The sequence below is a fragment of the Aedes aegypti genome, chromosome 3 (assembly GCF_002204515.2).
Source record: "Aedes aegypti strain LVP_AGWG chromosome 3, AaegL5.0 Primary Assembly, whole genome shotgun sequence".
NCBI lineage: Eukaryota > Metazoa > Arthropoda > Insecta > Diptera > Culicidae > Aedes > Aedes aegypti.
In genome coordinates this window covers 71,694,150-71,709,846 of record NC_035109.1, presented here as the reverse complement: position 1 = coordinate 71,709,846, position 15,697 = coordinate 71,694,150, and the positions used below count along the sequence as shown (strand labels likewise).

At 37.1% G+C, this 15,697-nt stretch overlaps 1 protein-coding gene across 3 annotated transcripts in view; it reads left to right on the top strand.

Annotated features, from left to right (window-relative positions):
• The window catches only part of LOC5574559 (connectin), a 764,796-nt gene that overhangs the window by 77,317 nt on the left and 671,782 nt on the right, over positions 1–15,697 (top strand). For all 3 annotated transcript variants that reach the window (XM_021849123.1, XM_021849121.1, XM_021849122.1), the window contains one exon: positions 2,421–2,452. The gene's annotated coding sequence lies outside the window, so the exon portion shown is untranslated. The remainder of the gene's footprint in view (positions 1–2,420; positions 2,453–15,697) is intronic.

The window sequence follows — 15,697 nt, the reverse complement described above, 5'->3', positions numbered from 1 at the left end:
GCCAAAGAACGTGAGCATCCAATTAAAACTGCAAAAGAACTATTTGATTGGGCGAATCGCAGAAAAGAAGAAGATTTAACAAAATTATCATTTTGTATTACTACTACTGAAGAGTACGAATTAAGGGCATCAGAGCTCAGCGAGCAATATAATAACGCGAAAACGATCCAAGGAACCCAAAAATTTCACTGTTTCATTCCATTGTCAGAAAATAAAATTAAAGCAAAACTATACTCGAACTGTACTGATAATGATGCAAAAGTGTTCGATATTGTAATAAAATTGAATAACAATAAATAAATAAATAAGTATTAATAAAATGTTTTCATGATCTCATAACGCATACCCAAATCCAAAACTTTTAAAGTTTATATATAACATTTAGAAACTCATCGATCATACTCTAAAAAAAATATCCTGGTAAAAAAAAAATTATTTTCGTGTAATCTGTTAATTCATTTTAATTTATACATATATACATATACATATAATATTTATACATATACATTTATACATATAATATACATAATACTAATGAATACATGAAAACGACTTGTTTAATTCACGCAAGGCCCTTAACAATAAAATCAGCAACAAACTGCGGTTCCCGTAATAATTTACACCGAAAAAAAAAATTTTTTTCTACTAAATGTGAAAATTGTGACATGTTTGAAATGTCATAACTTTTTTGTTTATTGGTTTACCATCACCAAATTTTTATGGTAGATAGCTAATATAATGGACCGTTTTCCCTCAAAAAATTACGTTGGTATTCCAATAGGGTTTTGAGATATTTGAGTTTTTGTGTCAAAAATTATGTTTTTTAATGCAAAAAAAAATTTTTTTACTGTGTGTATTTTTTTGGAATCTTTATTTAGTTGTCTAACTTTGTTTCTTTAGTTGTCTAACAATCGAACGAACCGTTTTTGCTGTGCAGCTTTTTGAATATTTTTGAACCATTTTCACACACACTCTTTTGAAAAGTTAGTCGTGACTCAACTTGAAGATTTGATATCGGAAAATGACGATTTAGATGGAACTGGAAAACTGTGCAAAGTTTCAGCTCAATAGAAAAAAATGAATTAAAAAATTTACCAAATTTTGGTGCTGTTGCTTGGAATTACTCTAATGGAATAATATGCAAATTCAAACTTTACGCCTCAAACGCCTCATCATCAAATAACACCAGTTTATTTGATGATGATGCTGTCTTTTTTGACCAATATCATATAATATATCCACATCTGCTTTATCTGAGTTAACTTAGGGATGTCAAAAATCTTTGTTTTCGGATCAAACAGACCTCTCCACCAAAGGACGCAGGCTGCGTGTAAATTGCATAGAAGTTTTTTTTTTGATAATAAATCTTCGAGCTGTTTAGTAGAATACCTATAAGTAGATGAAAAAACCGAATTTAGTACTTTACCATTTAATTCCACTAGAGTTTGTATCCTTTGACAGATCAGCGTATTTCGACCTCAACTGTAAGGCCGTCACGACACTGAAGACGGCCTTACAGTTGAGGTCGAAATACGCGTATCTGTCAAAGGATACAAACTCTAGTGGAATTAAATGGTATAGTACGGAATTCGGGTTTTTCATCTACTTTTTTTTTGTTTTCTGCTTAAACTTTTCTACTCAAGACTTGACCCAAGACTTGTAGAAGATCAAGATGACATATGTTGCTCACCCTGTTGAATGGGTGACGATGAGAATGCTGATGACAATGTCATCATCTTCACCTTTTAATGCTACTCAGAGAATATTGTATTTGCAACGATGGCAGCGATTTTTCATCCCTTCTTGCATGCAAGGGTGAAAAACAGCATCGCCATCATTCCACATCATGTTGCTGCCTCATAAGACATCGTCAGCATCATATCTTCTCCTCGTTGTTCATAAAGTGGAGTGCATGTTAGCAAATCTCGATGACTTTTCACCTAGTTCCACTTGGAAGCGCTTCTGGGAAGCAGATTCTGAAAGTTGATGGCGTGGAATCACGGCTAAGAGTTTAATTTATCCAGCAGATTTTTCATGCATACAATGCAAAGATTGTTCTTTTCACAGCTTTAGCTAGCGTGAGATACGTTTTTCAGAACAAGAATCAAGTTAAAATAGATGTTCTTTCTTATTTCGGTATAAATATACCGGTTTGTCTCGAATTCTTACTAGTTGAAAAAAAGCTCAGAAACTTTCTATGCAGCTTGAAAAAGCGCACAATTTTAATCCAACTGAAAATAAAAATAATTCTCAATCAAAAGAACGTATTCGAACCCAGAACACTTAGATTTAAGAAATGAATGTAAGCTGCTTCTAATTTGACTTTCTTTAGGTCGCTGTTAACAATTTGTCACATTTTTTTTTCCGAACAGTTCCATAGCATTAAAATTAGACTCACAAATAATTTGCTTTCCTTTCAGCAAAATCATCAATTGGGCACCGCAAAAAATAGGTAAGTCGTACCCAATTACCGTTTTTCTTCACCAAAAAACCATCACGTCCATAGCGAAGGCGAATCACAAATCGGCCTCCCAGTGGCAAACATCGTTTAGCAAAGTCATCTTTCAGTGGGAAACCCCGCACAAGCAACGCAACTGGCCCACAAACAAAAACCGTCCAGAAATCAAAGCTAGTAGAATTCCTTGTTGTTTTCTTGCTTTTTTCTCACATTCAAACCGGCAGGGCGAACGAACAAAGTCCAAATGGAAGGCATCCAAAGGTTTTTCCATCCGTGTGAAATCGGCAGGGGTTGAGTTTTCTTTGGCAAGTGGAAACCAGCCGGGCGCCCACAGCCAAATGGAGAGAAAAAGCAATATCGAAGAAAAATTGTAAAAACAGATTCACGCTTTATTGGTGGGCAATTATCGAGAAAGAGCTACCGTTGATCGATTTCGATTGAGAGGGTTGTTTTTTTTTCTGCAACAAATGGCTGAAACCATCGGCAATGATTGATTTGAGTTTTTAATATGGGATCAATTAATGATGTTGAGTTTTGCTGATTTGTAAGCACATCAAAATGAGTGGATTTCTGAGGGCAGTAATTGATCGGTTTGTAGTTGTTTGATTGTGCAAGTGGATTTTGAATAAAAATGAAATGAATTGCATGCATTAATTTACTGACAGTAGATTGAACTAGACATGAGTGATATTTGCAGTCACGTTTTTTCAGCGGTATCACACAACTTCGTGGGGTATTTCCTATTTGAGTGTAGTTTAAGCTGCTTATGAATTTATGTGCCACCATGCAACCTCACGAGCTTTGGCACTATAGAATTTCATGTAGCTTCATAGTGACATCCACACGAAAAAACTTCAGAGGGTAATTTGAAAGTTGCCAAAGCAATACTGTACAGTAAACTCGGAACTTCTGCACCACAAAACAGCAGGTCAAACACAATACTAAAACTTATCAGATAGAAGACAAAAACTCGGAAGGATAAACTTCAAAAACAAAAAAAAATATGAGAAAAAAGTCTGACAGTCTAACTTTGTAGGAAAAACACCAAGAAAAGAGTTTTTAGGACGAAAGATCATAAGCGTGTTATATTTCTTTCCATTAGTTTCTCAGTGTTTTCGTAAAAGTTTCAAAAGTAAGGAATACTTCTTATTGGAATTTAGAATTCATCTCGTAGAAATATTTTTCATCGGGATTTGGAATTCATCTTGAAGGAACTTATTTTTCGTGTGAAACATGGAAAGCTTTTTCCTGGTAAGCATGGAGTTCTTCTCTCTTTAAGTTTTTAAACTACCTTTTTAACAAAAAAGTTTCGTATCCTCAGAAATTCTTGGAAGATCTCCTGAAATTTATGGAGGAACAGCTGAATTAATGGATGAGTTTCCGGGCGATTTCCTCCTGGGAAGTTTCCTGGAGAACTCTCTGGAAATAAACCTGTAGAATACCTGGGAGGATTCCAAATGAAACTTCCGGAAGAATTCCTGGTGACACTCCCAGCTGGGTTCTTGGAACAATTCCCAGGAACATCTTAGGAATTCCCGGTGGAGCTCTGAAGAAATTCGAACAAAAATTCTCAGAAGAACTTCTAAGAAGATCCCACCAGAGCTTCGAAGGAATCCCAGGTGGAACTCCAGTAAAATTTCCGGATAAATAGTGAAGAAATTACTGGAGGTACTTCAGAGGTTATTATCATTCGGCAAAGTTGTTCAGTAGCACAAGACTATCATTTTTCTTCGCGTTAAAGTAAAAGTGCCTACGGAAAAATACATGCGGTGAATTATTTTCTACAATGGGATAAAATTGCGGCTGGTTGACGTTCATAAATTCAATCAAATTTATGTGATTAAAAACTGGGAGGAATAATTATTTAAGTTGAAATAACATGTATTTATAGTTTTTTCCAAAACAAACCATGAGCATAGCTCATTTGACATAAACTATAACAAACCATAAATTTCATTCTTGGTGTTCCTGAGATATCTGCAAAACAAATGTTTTATGCTAACTAGTGCCACTTGGCTACAAAAATAATAGCCCTGTAGCCACTGTACAACTTAGCCGAAGACGCAATCTTTGTAAGTGGTTAGGCTCCAGAGATATCCGCCAAACGAAAGTTTCATGCTCACTAGCGCCGCCTGGTTGCAAAACTCTGAATTAAGGCCCAAGTAAAAATTCAATGATCAGGCTATCGAGTTATCCGAAAAACAAAAATTCCTTGCTCACTAGCGCCACCTGTGGACAAAATCTCGGAACTTTTGGCTCGAATAATGTTAGCCCTTGTACTACTGAACAACTTCGCCGAAGACGCCATCGTTCTAAGAGGTCAGGCTACTGAGCTATCCGCCAAATAAAACTTCAATGCTCACTAGCGCCGCCTGGTGCCATAATTCCGTATCAGAATGATCACCGCATGTCAGTCCTTGAGCTACTGAACAACTCTACCGATGACACCAACCTTCCAAAACATCAGGTTCTAGAGATATAATTTGTTAAAAAAATTACGTTTCTATCCCTCATAGTTCATACAGTGCAAGTCAGAAAAAGCGCCCCTACCGGCTAAGTTCTCAACTAAAAGGATGATCCTCAGCTCCCAAAGGTAGATCGTACTAAGTGCTGAAACTCCGCTGAAGTACTGTATCCGGATGATAAGAAAGTCCGCCTGTAAATTGTGATCGTCTGGTAACTGATAATCTTGTCGTAGCGTTTTATGTTGTTGGACAAAAGTTGCCTATGCTGTGGGCAAACGGTAAAACGGAACACAGCTAGTGAGTACATACACATACACATAACACGACATAATGTATCATTGTCCACAGATCCTTGAAAAAGGCACAATACATGTGTCCAAAACGTCGGATGTAGCTAGCTAGCTAGCTTAGCTTAGCTTAGACTGACTACACATATCAGTGGTTGCTATTCCGTGATTGACCGAAGTCAGTGAAAATGCACAAAGAATCAACTAGAAGTTCGGCTGGGATTGGCCATAATCTTCTTCAGTGTGCATAATTCAGTGCCTCTATTTATACATGGTCAATAACGGCGCCGGCCACGTCCTTGCAGTCAGGTGGGATTGAGGGAAGGAATGTTAGTGTGTAATCTTTGCTATTTGGAGACCGTGTTTGCCTCTGCATCTCCACAAAGGTTACTGGGAGGGATGTTTGTTAATGGGAAGGATCGTTGGGTCACAGGATTCACTTTGATAAGCGATTAGACCATGATAAATAATTATTTGTGAGATATAAACATGCTTATATGTAGATATAATATTTTCATTTGATATGAACAACATCTATGTAGAGAAAAAATATGCCGACACTTGATGTGACGAACGTTTCAAAGTTTGTTGAATAAAGTGAACCTTTTGGAAGTCTACACTTGAAGTGTCGAACCATTCAAAGTTTTTTTTTTTAATTACAAAAATAAAGGTAAAAAGAAGAAAGTGTTTTGAGTAAAAAAAAATTTAGACATAAATAATTTATGAATCATAGTTTATGTCGACACTCACAGTGACGAACCATTCATATTTTTTGAAAAATCATATTTACGTCTCACCGTTGTAACGATTAAGGGTGCAATCATACATATTTTATAGATTAGAAACAGTAGCATAAAACGAGCTCACCAATTGATCCGTCATCCTTGAGCAGCAACAATCCTCTTTGAACTTCACTCGTTTAATAGGCTATATAAAAGCACTCAGAGAAAATAGGCGTGCAACCCGTGAGGGAAAACAACTGACGACTGCTCGGGCTTTCTTGACGCACTGCCCAGGAGCATGCGTCAACGTCGGAAGATCAAAAAGAACTAATCGAAAGCGGCACTTTTTCACTTTACTCGATCGACGCGCGACATGTTTGATCCTGCCCTCATCGCCGGCCCCCGCAAGAGCAAGCGTCAAGGTCGGAAGATCAAACACAACTCCATGCCATGGAATCGGAAGACCACACACTACAAACGCGAATCTCTTTTCGCACTCGCGCCACGCGGACCGAAAACAATTGGTCTTGATTCCATCGCTCGCCCTGCAAGAGGATGCCATGGAATCGGAAGACCACACACTACCCATGTGTCCGAAACGTCGGATGTAAGCGAAAATCCGTTTTTGAGTTTTATTTAAGACTGAAAACCATAACAGTCGTACCTCCAAGAAAGTAATCCTAAAGGTATGAAAGGAATTACAGCGACCTTGGTTACAACGTGAGCTGCTGAGTTGTGTGCTTTCACGACCGCTCTGAGTTCATCCAAATAGTAAGTCCAATTGGATGCAGCAGTTGCCGTGGCCTTATTGATGAGCTTCATGTATCTTTCTACAAGGCCATTTTGTTGGGAAACAATGGAGTGGAGTAGATGGTATTGATTCCCCGGTCATTGCAGTATTGAGCGAACTCTTGCCCATTGAACCCTTCCTTATCAAAATTGTTTTCCAATACGTTTTTTGTACATTCAAAATAAGTCGATTTTACCGGCCGTGCATATATATTAGACCTATTCATATTTTCAAAAATGTCTGGAAACTCTCCAGTCAACCAATACTTTGATTTTTCATTGCGAAATGAACTTCTGGCCAAAATTTCACTCAATTTAGAGTAAATTTAGTTGTGCTTCAAATCAATTATGTGTTTTCGGGCTATTTTCAAGCTTTAAAAAATCATAACTACCGAACGAAACATCAAAATTTATCGGAAATACTTCTACATAGTAGTTTATTCAATTCTACGAACTTTTGCCGAACACAATTTTATGATTGGAGCAAGTTTTAACAAAGTTTGGTTGAGGTTTGTATCTCGAGGTTTTTGAAAATCTCTTTTTTCGGGAATTGTTTTCACTGCATGAAAATTTCGGATTTTTAATTTCCAGACGTGATGACAATGCAAATCTAAAAGTCAATCCCGTTCAAAGTAACCATTTATCTTACGAAAATAAATTGTAAAAAATAGGTTATTATGAAGCACATTTGTAAATCCACTGTGGGTGAGCCAAGAGCACCACCGTGAGCTTCAAAGAATACAAAAAATGAACACGTTAGCACTGCCTTTTCTAAGTCGATGATGATGATTGTTTTCAAATCGTTCTAAATGATCAGTGAAATGCGATCAAAACAATCATCACTCGGAAAGAAAAAGCAATGCTAACTTGTTCAATTCATTCGTTTCCGGTATATGTGTCATGCATGATTTAACTATCATCAGGTTGCGATGCGGTGCTGGATCTTTGGGCATTTATTGTAATTTATTGCCTTTGGCAACATGTAATCTGTTGATGGTCAATGGACTCATAAATGTATTATGTTTGATTCCCGTTGACTAGGGTCTGAAAAAAATACCAATGCATGTTTTATATACCACACTCTTAAAAATAATGAAAATTACTCTGGACGTAATTCTGGTTATGACTGAATGACACATGATGTAAGTGATGGAATGACACAAAAACGTGTCCTTGAAGATTTATTGAACAAAAAATGTAATTTTACATGTTAAAGGACACGAAAACGATGGAACTGTGATCGACATTTCCCGAATCAGACACTAACGTATTTGGAATTGGACACAAATTTACGTCATTCGGCTCGCTTCTTTTATGTGCATCCCAAAAGACGTAAATCACATTATTTTTTGGTACTGTGCATGTATATTGAGAAAACTGTAATTTCTGGGTACTGCGGAGTACAAATTTGGATCAAACAATGTTAAAACTCAATTTAATCTTGTTAGCGTGTTCGACAAACTTTAACAGAATAGAATTAGCTTTCAAATAGTGGTAATAGCAAGTGGTTTTGATTTTCCACATGCTAGTTATAATTTTTCAAATCTTGAAATAAACCCAAATACACATTTTCATCTTGAAGCATACTGAAATCTTTATCAAATGAGCTGAAAATTTGACCAGACATTGCTCTTAGCATGAGAATTCCGAATACTGCTTGACCGATAGATTTCCACACATTTTTTTAAATATGAACAGGTCTAATATATATGTCTGTATTCTACCAACACCAGTATATAATCTCCACCGAATCTCGAATAAGGTCCGTTAACCCTTATCCTCTCTTGATACGTTTTGAGCATTCGTAAAAAGACTCAAAAAATCATATCTCCGTTATTTCTGAACCGATTTTTAAAATTTTACCACCAATGCAACCGGTCACTTCTCTAGTTTCCATATGTCATAGAGAATATGATATTGGCCACATGGTTCCGGAGTTATTCCGGGGTGTAGTGGGGTAGGTTTTTTCCCGGATGATGATCCACTTACAAAGTGCTTCAGAAACCTAGACTTCGACATGTCATTCTTCATGATTTATCAAGAGGAGGTCACTTTAAACCACTTTGGGCATTCTGGCCACTTTGGCTGCATTTCGGTAGTCTTCCGGTCACTTGGTTCCCCTGGGGAAGTGGCCATTTACGGACTGGTTATGAAGCAAGGCTTGCGGCATATCAATCTTCAAGATTTAACGAATCAATTATATTGGTGACTATTTCAATCGTTTTTGGGCACATTGGCCACGTTCCGGAAGTCCTCCGGGCACCGGGTCCCCTAAGGAAAGTGACCATATATGGACCGGTTATGAAGCAGGGCTTGCGACATATCAATCTTCAAGATTTCACGAACCAATTATATTGGTGACTATTTCAATCGTTTTTGGCCACATTGGCCACGTTCCGGAAGTCCTCCGGGCACCTGGTCTCCTCAGGAAAGTGGCCATATATGGACCGGATATGAAGCAGAGCTTGCGACATATCAAACTTCAAGATTTTACAAATCAAGTATGTTGAAGACTATATCAATTGGTTTTGGCCACATTGGCCACGTTCCGGAAGTTTTCCGGGCACCTGGTCCCCTCAGGAATGTGGCCATATATGGAACGGTTATGAAGCAGGGCTTGCGACTTATCAATCTTCAAGATCTCACGAATCAATTATATTGGTGACTATTTCAATCGTTTTTGGCCACATTGGCCACGTTCCGGGAGTCCTCCGGGCACCTGGTCTCCTCAGGAAAGTGGCCATATATGGACCGGTTATGAAGCAGAGCTTGCGACATATCAATCTTCAAGATTCTACAAATCAATTATATTGGAGACTATTTCAATCGCTTTTGATCACATTGGCCACGTTCAGGAATTCCTCTGGGCACCTGATCCCCTCAGGAAAGTGGCCATATATGGATCGGTAATAAAGCAGAGCTTGTGACATATCAATCTTCAAGATTTTACAAATCAATTATATTGGAAACTATTATGGAGCAGGGCTTGCGACATATCAATCTTCAAGATGTTACGAATAAATATGTTAGGGACTATTTCAATCCTTCCGGTCACATTTACTTCATTCCGGAAATCTTCCGGAAACTTGATTCCCTCAGGAAAGTGGCCATAACCGGTCCATATAGGTTATAAAGCAGGGCTTGCGATATATGAATCTTCAAGATTCTACAAATCATTTATATTAGAGACTATTTCAATCGCTTTTGGTCACATTGGCCACGTTCAGGAAATCCTCCGGGCACATGATCCCCTCAGGAAAGTGGCCATATATGGATCGGTAATAAAGCAGAGCTTGTGACATATCAATCTTCAAGATTTTACAAATCAATTATATTGGAAACTATTATGGAGCAGGGCTTGCGACATATCAATCTTCAAGATGTTACGAATAAATATGTTAGAGACTATTTCAATCCTTCCGGTCACATTGACTTCATTCCGGAAATCTTCCGGAAACTTGATTCCCTCAGGAAAGTGGCCATATATGGACCGGTTATGAAGCAGGGCTTGCGACATATCAATCTTCAAGATTTTACAAATCAAGTATGTTGAAGACTATATCAATTGGTTTTGGCCACATTGGCCACGTTCCGGAAGTGATTCTACAAATCAATTATATTGGAGACTATTTCAATCGCTTTTGATCACATTGGCCACGTTCAGGAATTCCTCTGGGCACCTGATCCCCTCAGGAAAGTGGCCATATATGGATCGGTAATAAAGCAGAGCTTGTGACATATCAATCTTCAAGATTTTACAAATCAATTATATTGGAAACTATTATGGAGCAGGGCTTGCGACATATCAATCTTCAAGATGTTACGAATAAATATGTTAGAGACTATTTCAATCCTTCCGGTCACATTTACTTCATTCCGGAAATCTTCCGGAAACTTGATTCCCTCAGGAAAGTGGCCATAACCGGTCCATATAGGTTATAAAGCAGGGCTTGCGATATATCAATCTTCAAGATTCTACAAATCATTTATATTAGAGACTATTTCAATCGCTTTTGGTCACATTGGCCACGTTCAGGAAATCCTCCGGGCACATGATCCCCTCAGGAAAGTGGCCATATATGGATCGGTAATAAAGCAGAGCTTGTGACATATCAATCTTCAAGATTTTACAAATCAATTATATTGGAAACTATTATGGAGCAGGGCTTGCGACATATCAATCTTCAAGTTGTTACGAATAAATATGTTGGAGACTATTTCAATTCTTTTCGGTCACATTGACTTCATTCCGAAATCTTCCGGAAACTTCATTCCCTCAGGAAAGTGGCAACAAATGTTCCGGTTATAAAGCAAGGCTTGCGACATATCTACAAAATTGTACATCTACAAAATTGTACGAATAAATATTTTGAAGATTATTTCAATTGCTTTTGGTCAAGTTTTTGTAGATCATGTATTTTGGAGATTATTTTAATATTTTGTTAAAAAAAATCTGTGTCAGATGGCATGACCCCTACCAATAAGGGAATTGTGCCATGCTATGGGAAAAAAACCTTACGGAAGTCCTGAATCAATTACAGTCGATTCCCCACAACTCGATATTCTATAACTCGATGTACTCAATAACTCGATGGGTTTTCCGGTCCCTTCAAATTTCCATACGTTGTGCTCTCCATAAGTCGATATTTCTATAACTCGATATCTCCACTAGTCGATGTAACGTGAGAGGAAAATTTCCCTCCATAACTCGATATCCATTTTTAAATCCTCCTTATTCGGGGTAATTTGTACTAATGCTTTTTTGGAGTGAATAAATACTTGCAAGTTTTAATAAATAAAAAAAAAATATTTTATCAGTAAAATAAGTGATATTTTTCGTGCATTTCGAAAAACGTTTTCAAATATATATATATATTGTAAAATAATATCGACAAAATATTTTTTCTTTTTTACAGAAGTCATCATATATGTATTGGAAATACAGAAATTTGTTCTTTCGATTTTGGATTTTTTTTCGTAGGTATATTCTATAACTCGATAATTATTTTATTCAATGGTCCCTTGAATATCGAGTAATGGAGAGTCGACTGTAATAGTAAATAACATGAAAAAATATGCAGAAAAATTCTAAAAGAACCTTAAAAAATTGGTGTAAAAAATTGATGATTTATGTATCGTAAGTCTTGTTACATAACTGATCCGTTTATGGAAGAATCCGTTCGAATCAGGAAGATTTCCAGAAAATGGCAATGTGACCAAAAGTGTTTGAAAATGTTTCCTGAATATGTGATACACATAATCTTGAAGATTGATATGTTCCCAACCTTGTGTCATAACTGTTCCGTTCTTGGCCACTTTTTCAGAGGAACCAAGTATCCTGAAGACTTCAGGAATATGGCCAATGTGGCAAAAAAAAGCTCAAAATGGTTTTCAATATCGTGAGCATATTCATTTTTTCATTATATACTTTCTAGAAGAAAATTCGGTTGACCACAAAGCTTCCAGATTATGGGATGTGTTTGAAACAGTCACCAACATATATATTCCATAAAATCCTAAAAACTGTTGTGTCCCGAGCATTGTTTCATAGTTAATCCATTTATAATAATTTCCCGATGGACCCAAAGGACTGGAAGACCTTCAGAATGCGTCAAATATTAAAAAATTGTTTGAAATAGTCTAAAACATACTTGCTTCATAACATCTTGAAGACTGATATGTCGCAAGTCCTATTTCATAATTTATAAGTTTATTACCTATCTATCTCGTGGGAATCAGATACCCAGAAGACTTCCGGCATGTGCTCAATAGGACAAAAACAATTGTAATAGCCTCCAACAAATCTTGCAGATTGCATCCGTCGCAATCATTATTCATAGCTTATTTGTTTATGGTTACTTCTATTAGTGAACCAGGTGGCCAGAAGACTTCTGGAATATGGCCAATGTGACCAAAAACGATTGAAATAGTCTCTAACATATTTATTCGTAACATCTTGAAGATTGATATGTCGCAAGCCCTGCTTCACAACCATTCCATTATGGCCACTTTCCTGAGGAAACATGGTGTACGGAAGACTCCCGGAACGTGGCCAATGTGTCCAAAAACGATTGGAATAGTCTCCAATATAATTGGTTCGTGAAATCTTGAAGATCGATATTTCGCAAGCGCTGCTTCATAACCGTTCCATATATGGCCACTTTCCTGAGGGGACCAGGTGCCCGGAGGACTTCCGGAACGTGGCCAATATGTTCAAAAACGTTTGGAATAGTCTTCAATATAATTGGTTCGTGAAATCTTGAAGATTGATATGTCGCAAGCCCTGCTTCATAACCGGCCTATATATAGCCACTTTTCTGAGGGGACCAGGTGCCCGGAAAACTTCTGGAGGCCAATGTGGCCAAAGCCAATTGATATAGTCTTCAACATACTTGACTTGTAAAATCTTGAAGTTTGATACAGTAATACCTCGATATAACGTAACTCGATTTTTATTTTCGTTACGTTATATCGAAGCAAAATATTTTTTTTCTGAATTTCGTTCATCATGTATTGTTTGGTGAGAAAATGGGTCTTACATTGATATTATTGAACTAGCAGGCATTTTCAGTTTATCTCACATATTTTTAAAAAATATTTTTCCGTATGAAATGTTCTTATATTTTTCTTTTTGTTTTATTTTTTACTTTTACCTTTTTATTTCAGTATTCCCTAATGAAATGTATTCAGGAAAAAACTTTGGAGGAATCCTTGAACACTCGGAGAAACTATACAATAAATTCATAAATGAGATCTTTCAGAAATCTTTAAAAATGTCAATGTTGAGCAATCCATGAACATTTCTAGCAAGCAGTTATGGAATTTCAATAATTTTGTTATGAGGAACTCGTGGTAAAACTCTTAAAGCAAATCTTTTTGTAATTTCTGGACAGAATTTTAGAATGAATGTCCCAAGAATTCTTTGAAAAATGTTTTTTTTTTGGAATTCATGAAGAAATCACTAGAAAACTGTCAAAAACAAGAACTATCTTCGAGTTATTTTTCATGCGAAAGTTTCGGAACGAATACGTTGTGAATTTTCGGTAGTATTTTAGGAGAGATTTCTGGAGGATCTCCGGAGGAGGATGCTCAGTTTTTGGAATCCCTGAATATATTTTTGTAATAAAAAAAAACATCCATAGAAAAATTTCTAGACTTATCGTCTTCAAGAATTACTTGAAGAACCCAATGAAATCATTGGAATCTTTCTTTAGAAATTCGTATTGGAATCAATGTAAGATTTTATTTCACATAGAATCCTTGAAGAACCTAAAGTAGTACCCAGTAAACACCAAGTCGTATAAGATTGCGCATAAGAGTACAAATGTGGAGGCGATATACGTACATGCACCATAAGGATACATGCAAGATGTACGTATATCGCCTCCACATTTGTACTCTTATATCCCATCATATACGATGGTGTGTTTACTGGGTATATAGAATGGTTTCTGCATAAATATTTGTAAAAAGTTTTGCAGAAAATCATAATTGATTTGGTGGAGAAATGCCAAGAAAATTGTTCTTCAGGTTTTTGGACGAATACCTGTACGGTTTTTTAAATTATTTGTAGAGCATTCCAAGAATTATAACTGGATTGTTCTTTAAAAAGGCCGCTGGAAGAATTCATGAAAAAATGCTGAAATAATTTATAAATTTCTAGACTCCGGAAAAGTATAAGGTATCATATGTGGAATTGTTTGTAGAATGCATAGTTGAATCCACTTTGTATCCTGGAGAAATAACACATGAATATCTGGAGGGTCAACTTGTAGAATTTCTGGAATATCCCTGTCGGAATTATTTTAAGAATAGGTTTTAAGTTTATACATGAATACCAGGACAGTTTAAGATAAGCCCATGGAGCAATTATTGTCGGAATATCTGGAGGCATCCTCAGAATCCGTCGAGAAATTTCGATATCGATTTATGACTGTATTCAGTGATAGTAAACGCTTGAATTGCTTTGATTTAGTATTGGTTGGTGTTTGAATCTTGAAAAATGTTTATAGCAGTTCATAAACCATGTTTTTGATAAAAATTGTAAAAATAAATGGGGTCAAAAAAAAAAATTACATTATATCGAGGTAAAAATTACGTTATATCGAGTTACGTTATAAAGAGGTTACGTTATATCGAGGTAACGTTATATCGAGGTATTACTGTATGTCGCAAGCTCTGCTTCATAACCGTTCCATATATGGCCACTTTCCTGAGGGGACCAGGTGCCCGGAGGACTTCCGGAACGTGGCCAATGTGGCCAAAAACGTTTGGAATAGTCTTCAATATAATTGGTTCGTGAGATCTTGAAGATTGATATGTAGCAAGCCCTGCTTCATAACCGTTCCATATATGGCCACTTTCCTGAGGGGATCAGGTGCCCGGAGGACTTCCGGAACGTGGCCAATGTGTCCAAAAACGTTTGGAATAGTCTTCAATATAATTGGTTCGTGAAATCTTGAAGATTGATATGTCGCAAGCCCTGCTTCATAACCGGCCCATATATGGCCACTTTTCTGAGGGGACCAGGTGCCCGGAAAACTTCCGGAGGCCAATGTGGCCAAAACCAATTGATATAGTCTTCAACATACTTGATTTGTAAAATCTTGAAGTTTGATATGTCGCAAGCTCTGCTTCATAACCGTTCCATATATGGCCACTTTCCTGAGGGGACCAGGTGCCCGGAGGACTTCCGGAACGTGGCCAATGTGGCCAAAAACGTTTGGAATAGTCTTCAATATAATTGGTTCGTGAGATCTTGAAGATTGATATGTAGCAAGCCCTGCTTCATAACCGTTCCATATATGGCCACTTTCCTGAGGGGATCAGGTGCCCGGAGGACTTCCGGAACGTGGCCAATGTGTCCAAAAACGTTTGGAATAGTCTTCAATATAATTGGTTCGTGAAATCTTGAAGATTGATATGTCGCAAGCCCTGCTTCATAACCGGCCCATATATGGCCACTTTTCTGAGGGG